General features: G+C 35.2%; 1 long non-coding RNA gene across 1 annotated transcript; it reads right to left on the bottom strand.

Moving 5' to 3' along the window:
- Window positions 1–5359: 5359 nt before the first annotated feature.
- On the bottom strand, window positions 5360–9295 carry LOC119265447. Its single transcript, XR_005131652.1, has 5 exons — window positions 8397–9295; window positions 8095–8283; window positions 7833–7878; window positions 6837–6977; window positions 5360–5798 (listed from the first exon to the last, which is right to left on the bottom strand). It is a non-coding gene; the product is annotated as an uncharacterized LOC119265447 (long non-coding RNA).
- Window positions 9296–9615: the final 320 nt, after the last annotated feature.

Raw genomic sequence — 9615 nt, 5'->3', positions numbered from 1 at the left:
GGTCAGAACCAAGAAAAGCCCATTACAAAAATAGACCAACATAACAAAAGACAAGAAAGAAAGAAAGAAAGAGAAAGAAAGAAAGAAAGAAAGAAAGAAAGAAAGAAAGAAAGAAAGAAAGAAAGAAAGAAAGAAAGAAAGAGGATGCATGTATAAAATGTCATCATAATCCTAGATAGGTAGGAAAGTTGCTTCAATAAGCATCCTTCTATACTGTAATCCCACATTTTGTTTTAACTTGAATAACTCTGTTGTACATAGACTCTGTATATTCCACATATTGCTCAACAATTGTAAGTTAAGGTAACGTTTTGATAATTTTGTACAGTCAAAATTGTTCAATTAACCATTGGCATGGCAGCAGAATTGATTACAGAGAACTTTAGAAAAACATCAAGCATTAAACATCTTAAAGATTGTATGGTATCGCACTGAAACAAATATTGGAATGGTGGGTTTTCACAAAACAGGATTTCTCATTTAGCCAGGTAACTTCAGTACTGTCCAGTAAGAATGTTCCTCAGCTCTTCACCAGTTGGACAGGCTTAACTTTTGGCTTAAGTTGTTTGGCTAAACTGAGAAATCCTGCTTTGTGAAATACCCCCTGCTCCCTTTCCTGCTCTGAATAATTTGATTTTACACACTTGAGCTATATCTTTGGCTAATAGTTTCTGCTTTCATCAGCTAAAAGGTGTGTAGAGCAGGTGAAAACAAGAATTTCAAGTGCACAAGGTCAGCTACAGGGCAAGGTGTCAAAGCCTGGACATTGTCTAGGTGGCTTTAAAAATTGGCCATAAGTATAGAACATTTATAACCAAGCTGCTGTTATGCTGCATGTACAGGCACAAAGCTGCTGCTGCTCTGCTGTGTGTACCGGTGTTACAACGAATTTGTGATCATCAGCTTGTGTGACCATAGGGTTTTTTTGCAGTTTCTGCTGACAAGCATGAGCCCTTCATATGTCTCGTTTTGCTGCTTTCAGTAAGCCTAACAATGGGAAATGCATGTATTTACATTTCATGTTGTCTATTAATTATATGTACTTGAACAAAATGTTCATTGTAAATTATTTGTGATTTCTAAAGTGAAAAACAGTAAAACAAAAGATGGACATTGAATATGATACATGAAATCCCTGGCATATCCTTTCAGAAACATTGCTAAGGTTCTACCTTTTCTATCTCAGAGCAATGCAGAAACGTGTCCATACATTCCTTCCTAGGAAAACAACCCATCCTCTGCAACTCATGCAACATGCAGCAGCACAGATCCTAACAAAGACAAAAACAGAGCTCATATCACTCCTATTTTGAAAGGCCTGCACTGGCCGCCTACAACTTTTAGAACAGATAAGAAGTCTTTTCCTAGTTTTTAATTTTCTAAATAGCCTCACATCATGTCTGTCTGTTTATGTTCAAACATAATGTCTTAGATCTGCAGATACCAGCCTTCCAAAAATACCTTCTGTAAAATAGAGAAAACCTGAGGGAGCCTCTTTCAGTTATTATACTTTATAACTGTAGAACTCAATTCCACTTTTTAATAGACAGTTAAGTTCAGTGCCCTCTCTTAAGAGACTGTGATGTGGTAAGGCGAGGCCTACCCCATCACCAACTAATACCATCCTTTGGACTATAAAATATGTGTGTGTGTGTGTGTGTGAGAGAGAGAAGGTACTTACCTGTGTCTTCCTGTGAAAGGGAAAATAGCAAAAGGGGGACAGCAGGGAGACCTATTTACTTCATCCTTATCGGGAGGATCCACTAATGGGGAGAAAATGGATGGGGGGGGGGTCTAATATCCTGTGGGGGGGGAAAAGAAAATAATTAGTTGTTATAAGTTGATGGCCAAAGCGATGTACTTACCAGTAATGAATTGCTTAACCTAGGTTGACTGTTGTGTATAGCGCTATTGTTTGTATCTGGTGTAAACCACGATGTTCTGACCTCATGGTTGGGAATAAAATCTCAGAGGGCGAACTTAAAACCTGAGGGTTGCTGAGAGAAGGGAACTACTTCTTTCCATGACTCTGTTGGCCGCTGTGAACACTAGCTGCTTGCAGTGTTTACAGTAATGGTGTGGGGGAAGTTTTAAAGAGAGTTGGGACCCAGCCTCGCAGTTGCTTCCCATCCCATGACTAAGCCTGCCGCTTAGTGTTTGTACATAATGTACTTTATCCTCTGTTTATTTTTTACTTTGTCCAGTTTTTGCTTTTGTGTCGTGTAAATAAACTGCTTGCTTGTGCACTACACTTTTGGTCTTGCCCACCCTATTGTCTCACCCTCACAGACCTTACCAGTAAGCCACACGTAAATCCCAAAATCCTCTGGGTTTAACATCTTCACAAAGACATTTCAAAAGGTGTCTTTTTAATTTTGTGTTTAATTACAATTGTACATGTTTTTTTGTATTTATCTTTTTAATTTGATCCGTCATTGCTTTATATAATTTTAATTTAATAATTAATAACTTTGATTTCTTTTTTTTATGAATCATTCTACTGAAATGGTTCAACGAGACTTAACTCACTTGAACTTTACACTAAAATATTTGTGCTATGAATTCTTTTTTACCAAATTCTAAAACTAAAATTTTGCTATTTTAATTACTAAAACAAACAATTCTTAAAGTCTTTCAGACTTTAGGACACATTTACATCAAAACAATGATTTAAGTGCTCACCATGTGGCCATGAGGCACAGGGATACAACCTCACTTCCTGCTCTAAAATGCAAGGGTGTGGCTAAAATAAGGCTCCACCAATAGACCAATACACCTACAAGTGCTTTGATAGGGACAAGAAAATATGGGACAGCATTTTTTTTTTCATTTAAAAATGAAACTCATGATCACTAAATCTTTCAGCTCCACTTTAAGAAAAGATAACAAAAATACCTTCTTGAAACAACAAAAAGAAAGCAAAACAAAAGGTATTTTTATTATTTATTGTTTTTAAATTTTAGGGGTTACAGTTTAGAAGAGTCATCTCTCAACAGAAAACATCATAAATGATGATTTTGTATATATTTAGCTTATTATTATCTCAACTAATGTCTTGGGTTTAAATAGATCATCAACATAATCACTGCAGTTATTGAAGGTGCGCACATTTGTTAATTTAAACAGTTTTTAAAGCAGCTTGAACTAATTTTGTAGAATGGTTCATACAGAACCATTAACATTCAAAGAACCATTCGAATGCATAAACACATTGTTATTTAAAGCACAACTTTAAAAATGGTTCTATAGCAGTATAATGTGTTCCAGTTTTATTAGAAGAACCCTTTCTCAGTACTAGAATGAACCCATTTTTGCTGAGTGTTAAAAATTGCTGAGTGTTAAAAAATAATTTCAAAATCTCAAATAAAAATGTATAATGAGTTCTTTGAAGGTTTAAACAAAAAATAAATAAAAGTTACACTGTTAATTATTGCTAGGATTTCACAATATCTATCACTACTTCTTCATAGTAAAACACCGTTATCATAATATTATCTTACCTTGACATATTTTCTGTAATAACACAACAAATTACTGTGAGATTAACATGCAGCTGTACTGCACAGTATTATGGAGTATGATAGCAACTGAGACTTAAAAAGCCATAAATATTTTAATAAAAACATTTAATTTTTTTATTAAATTTTTTTTTTATTCTGAAGATTCAGGATTTGCTGTTTTAAAGACTGTTAAAGCTTTATAGTGGAGGATTATTGACACAATAGTAGAGAATCATGGTTTTTGCATATTATAAGCAAAGTTAAACTGTCTGTAAAATGTGTATTTGCATTTAAAAATGCTTATTTGACATATTCTGTGCATATACATTGCGTATATTCATGTGCATATTTTATTTTAGTTTATCTTTTATTTTATTTACAATTTTATAAAATAAATGTGTTGGTCTCGGTGTAAATAAAAGTCATTTTTCTAATATGTACATTTACAGTAAATTAATGGCTACAGAGTTGCATTGCTTTTACAGTTGTTATGTAAAATTACAGGAGATTACAGCATTTTAATTGTTATAAGCGTAGAGGAGAATACAGCTACATCACAGCAACCTGGACAGTAGTCCAGGTGATTGAAGATTTTCAGATCTGGAATTATCAACTTCAATAATTTGCAGAAAATCTCCTGTGGATCTCCATTGGAGCTATTGCTTTGCTGTGAAACTAGCACTGTTAATGCTTTTGATTAAGACTTTTATGCTGAATGACTTTATTTCCTCAAATGATCTAGATTTTATGTTTATTAAAAAGAGAGAAATCAACTCTCTGAATTGTGCCTGTTGGACATTTTTACTGTGCAAGATTAAATGGACAAGGTGCTGCTAAATTTTCAACTATGTTTGTTCGGCTGCACAGTTTTTGCAACTTGCAGATGTTACTGATTTGGCTGGCTGTTTGAACAGTTAATGCTCTGCTATTCTTGATGAAGCGGCTCTGTTTAAGGTTAGATCAAAACTGTTAACTAATCGCTCTCCTTGGCTAAATGCTGACGTGCATTTGAAAAGTGCAGACAGGAAGAGTGTAAATGGAAACTCCATCTCAGCTCTGGGTTCATTATCTGTATACGAAAGATTTGTTGGTTTTGTACAACAATAAAATTAGGGGTGCAATAGCTGCATATTTTAATGATTTAATTACAGCTAATCAGCATAACCCAAGATGTTATTCTTTACTCTACACTGTAAAAAAAAATTACTGGCAGTTTATTACCTGGATTTTTTCCGTTATTTTACAGAATGTTCCTTCATCAATTAAACAGATTTTTTCCATAAATTAACAAAAAAAACATTTTTTTACAGATTTTTTTCAATTAAATCACAGAGTTTTCCTTCATCAATTAAACAGATATTTTCTGTAAATTGACAAGTTTTTCTTTATTTAACAAAATGTCTCCTGTTATTTTACAGTGCTGTCATCACTTTTTCCTGTAAATTTACATAAAAATTTGCTATAGACAGTCAGTACAAGCCTTCCAACACTGATTTCAGTTCAATACAGATAAAGTTAACATCAACATCTTCCTTGCCAATTTATTCAACAACAGTCATTGAGCATCTAATTGGAAATACTTCCCATTTAGGTGCACTTTGCATGCTTACAGTTACTGACTGCAGTTCATTTGACAGTCCAGTTACCTGTCATAAATTGTCAATGTAACAATATGCTCTTCAGCATATGGTGGATATCATCAGTACACAAAAGAACACCATATCACCCAACCCATTCACCACTGGAAAGAAACTGCAGGAATGACATAACTTGGAGAGTGTATTTTTCTCCCTGTAGTATGTAACTGTAAATCTACAAAGTGTACCTATATACAGCACATTTGCCTGATAGATGGGTCGATGGGCACAGGGACATAGTAGGCATGTCTATTGATCTGGTAACTTGTAGCTCCTTTATGAAAAGCAAAAAAAAAAACAGTTAAATTTAAAAAATGTGTAGGAGCAAGAATAGTATTAACACTTTTTTATATACTGCTAATATAGCTTACTGGGTGCTTATATCTCATGCAATAAATTTACTGAAACAAATTTGGCATGAGAACAATGCTGGTCAACGACTGTTATTCAAAACAGCATGTATTATAAGCCCTACATATAAAAACTCTACCTCCTGCATATTTAAAGTGTTGTGTCCAAAACAAACATGTATTTTTTTCCATTAACAATTCAACATTACAAAAATGTTGTAAACACCACAGAACTTAGGACTTCTCATCCTAACACTTCATTTCAAATTGTTAAATGAGTCCATTGTGCAGCATCTGAGGGCTCCAAATGCCTTAAAAATAAGATGGGGGAAAAAGGTAAATCAGCTTTCATCTTACACTAATTTATGGAATAACATGTAGGCATGTGTTTTTACATTTTTATGTATTTCCATTTTTAAATATACACAATTAATTAATGCAAAACAGCAGAAAATATTACAGCTGTGCTCCAACTTTTTAGCTACAAATGTTTAGTTTGCCTCATCAGGAACACTTACACAACAGCAGAACTAAGCAGAAATATTAATGGGTACAAATATAACACTAAGAATAATTATCACTTTAAATCAACTGTTAACGTTAATACATTGCCACTTTACTGAAACTACTTCAACCAATATTTATAATGACTAAATTACTCACTTGCAGGCCTTTTTCACTCTAATCATATTTAAATGATATTTACTACAGTTCCACACATACTTAGTGTGTCTAACCAGATTAACCCTCTGGGCTAACGCAGATTTTAAGCACTGTACCAACACAGTACTGATGCTGATTTGCTGGCTGAGAGATAAAAAGGTGACGTGAGACATTTGAACTATATATAAAGTTTATATAGTTTAGACATATTATAAAATCTATAAAGAAGTGTGCAAAAATTGAGAATGCAATCACCATTGCAATTACAAAAAATTAAGCATGTAATAGCGAGTTTTCACTCAGTTCCGAGCTAGGGATCGCTGAACTCAAACTAAAAACGATATTGAGATTTGGCCTATGGGAGCAAATCAGGAAAATAAGATTTGCTGTCTTAAAATACTGCGTGCAAAAATGAATATAACAAAACTACTTATAGCCTAAATTTTGCGAGATTATATTTCAAATCTAAAATATTGCACATTTATTATCAACATAAAACAGTACATCCTCCAACAAATCTGTTGCGGGTATTTATTAACAAAAAAACAACTTAAAGTTAAATATTGTTGCTTAACGTTTTATTTGTATTACATTAATACTGTTTCAGCTTAGTTCTGCCATCCTATAAGCAGTTAAGCATCAGCTTAAACATTGCATTATAACAGAAAAATCTGCATGGTGCTTACCTTGTCCATTTAAATTTTGAATGGATTCTGAAAGTCACTGAGGTCCTTCAGGAATTTCAGAAGCTTAGGATTGATTTTGAAGTGCTTCTTGCACTTCGATTCAGCTTTTGAGCCACGTTCAGTGTTGATCCCCAGGAGACCCTACAGTGACAAGGAAAACTGATTTATTTTAATTATTTTTAAACACATCATGAGAAAAAAAATGTTCATGACAGAAACAAACACAAAAAGAGCACAAGCAAAATTGTTTGTTTTGATTCTCAAAATCGCCCTGAAGAACAAAATTATTTTACATTTTAAAAATGCTACAACTCCATACATCTCTAATAGGTGGCAATAATGTATTAAACATCGGCTTGAAGCCCAGCTACACGTGCACATGTATTGCTATGACAGAATCTGAAATTATAGCCCTTTAATTCAAATACAGCTTTGATAAGCCATGTCTCTGCATGTATCACAGTAAGAAGCAGTGAGGGTGACATGCAGGCAAAGTTGAGCTCATAGCCAAACTACACAAAGTGAAGCCCATGATTGATGAGCTTTTGGAACTACTGGCTGATTAAGAAGAGGCTCAGCAGCAGGCCCTCTTAACTGGTTCAGAATGACCCCCTGGACACATTACCGAGATCAGAGGACACAGGCTGCAAGACAATATGACCACTGAATAAGAATGGTAGTTGCTACCTGTGAGTGGAGTACCACCCAGACAGGTGCCAGCAGTACCAGTTCTTCTCCACCACAATAAACTGATCTGAAGCAGTCTCCAGTTTCAATGTTGCCCTTATCAGAGCCACTAAAACTTTTAAAGTCATCAGAAGTCATAACAAATGTATATTCAATATTCAAAGTAAAACACAAATGAACTCTGTCACTGAGGAAATGATTCACACGACTGAAAATGGCAAATGGTAAAATGATTAATGATATTTTCACTTTTACACATTTGACTTAATAGTTCTCTGAAACAAGATACAATACTTAGTCTGTACTTACCAATGACAATGATGCAAGGAGTGCTGGGTAGTTCTTTCTGGCCATCCTATAAAGACAACAGATGTCTTGAGTTTTGTGTCATTGTTTTAGTTTTATCCGATATTCAAATGAATAAATTATGTTATACTGTTGTAAAGAAACCAAAGTGAATTTGTACCAAATCAAAGTACCAAATTAAATTTGGTGCACAGTATATGAACATCCCAAAAGATTGCTGAAATCCTGATTCACATGGTGTGTAAGCATTCAAATGTAGATTTACCTTGTCTGCAACCAACAGGACAGTTGCTTCCTTGAAGTAACTTGTGAGGCATCTTAGCATTTCCAAAGGTCCTTGGTTCATCTTTTCACCAGCACTTGCTTCTCTTGTTCGAATGAAGTCTTTCACCACTTGGCCTTTTTAGAGCGCTCTTCTGCAAGGTTTACTTGGTTTCACAATCTCAAAACTGCACTGAACACAGACAGAACCTTATAATTCTAAGCTGTAAGTGTAAAGCCATCAACTATGTTAAACAATTTCAACTTCAAAACATTAGAAGGATGAAAAAAGAAAGAAACACTTACCGGCAGAGAATGCTTTAATCAGCCTGCGACACTGTATTGGCTTCAGGACACCTTCAAGATCTTCGGTTGTACCAAATTTAGGTCATCGATTTGGGAAACACCAATTTCTTGTAGTCTTTCAATCACTTTATCAAGGAGGTTCCCCACAAGCAATGGCAGAGCTCCACTGATTAAACCTTGGATGGCATCCATAGCGACATAACGATGCTTAAGTGGAAAAAAGATTTTGGCACCTCTATGGAAACATTTGTGAGGGACATACTCTGCAAGACCATCTAGCTTTGGACCTGTAATATTATTCATACTGTCCTTAATTTCATAGATTCCAAGGCTAGGAATAAGTTCAGCTACTTTTTCTCTCAGCATAAAAAACATTGTCTTGTCCTCTGTAATGACAATGGAGAGTATATGCCCTAACCTTAACTCTCCCACATTATAACGCAACACAACAAGCAGGCCATTTGAGTACAGTGCAGAGTACACAGACAGGACAAACACCAGCAAACACAAACATTCAGCTTGTGTGCCATGTCCATGCTTGGTAGTTTAAAGATTCTAGAGTGTTCTCTCCCCGTTCACCACAGTTTATTTTGCTTGTCAGGTCTTTTTTGAATATTTAAGGACAAATGAAAACATCAGACTGCCAGTCTTTGTTCCTATTTGTCCCGTTGGTGTTCTCTGACCTGAGGTAACTTAGCTAACGCTAGCTGATACTGCTGGATGAGCTGTATCTAGGGTTAGCTAGCTTGTTAGCTTTTAGTCTGCCCATTCTGGGGAACGTTTTTTCTCCTCGAATGTAAAAATGCACATGTTTTCAGTCTTTCATTGCAGCAAAGATTATCGGTGTCAAAACTACGTCGATATTTAGCTACCAAAGAAGCGACAGTAGCACTAACGCTAACACTAACGTTAGCCTGTCCAGAAAATCTGTGGCAAGTTTTAGACTACAGCTAACGCTAACCCACAGCCATCGTAGGTTAACGTTAATTCGTTGTCTATATTAAATTCGCTAAATGGGATTATTTATCTTTGTGATACTAGCTGGTAGTCTTTTAGTTACAAGTTTACCTACGCGAACAAAAATGGATGATATTTACCACAGAGGTGCCACTGCAATAAAGAGGGTGAGAAGATGAAATTGTGTGTTGAGGAGAGAGCGACCGTTGGTCGCGTTCACACACTACGCACGCGCACAGTTTGAATTTACTGAAAAAGCTCC

The sequence above is a fragment of the Pygocentrus nattereri genome, chromosome 16 (assembly GCF_015220715.1).
Source record: "Pygocentrus nattereri isolate fPygNat1 chromosome 16, fPygNat1.pri, whole genome shotgun sequence".
NCBI lineage: Eukaryota > Metazoa > Chordata > Actinopteri > Characiformes > Serrasalmidae > Pygocentrus > Pygocentrus nattereri.
Note: the sequence above shows the minus strand (reverse complement) of the source record. Positions and strands in the feature narration are given on the sequence as shown.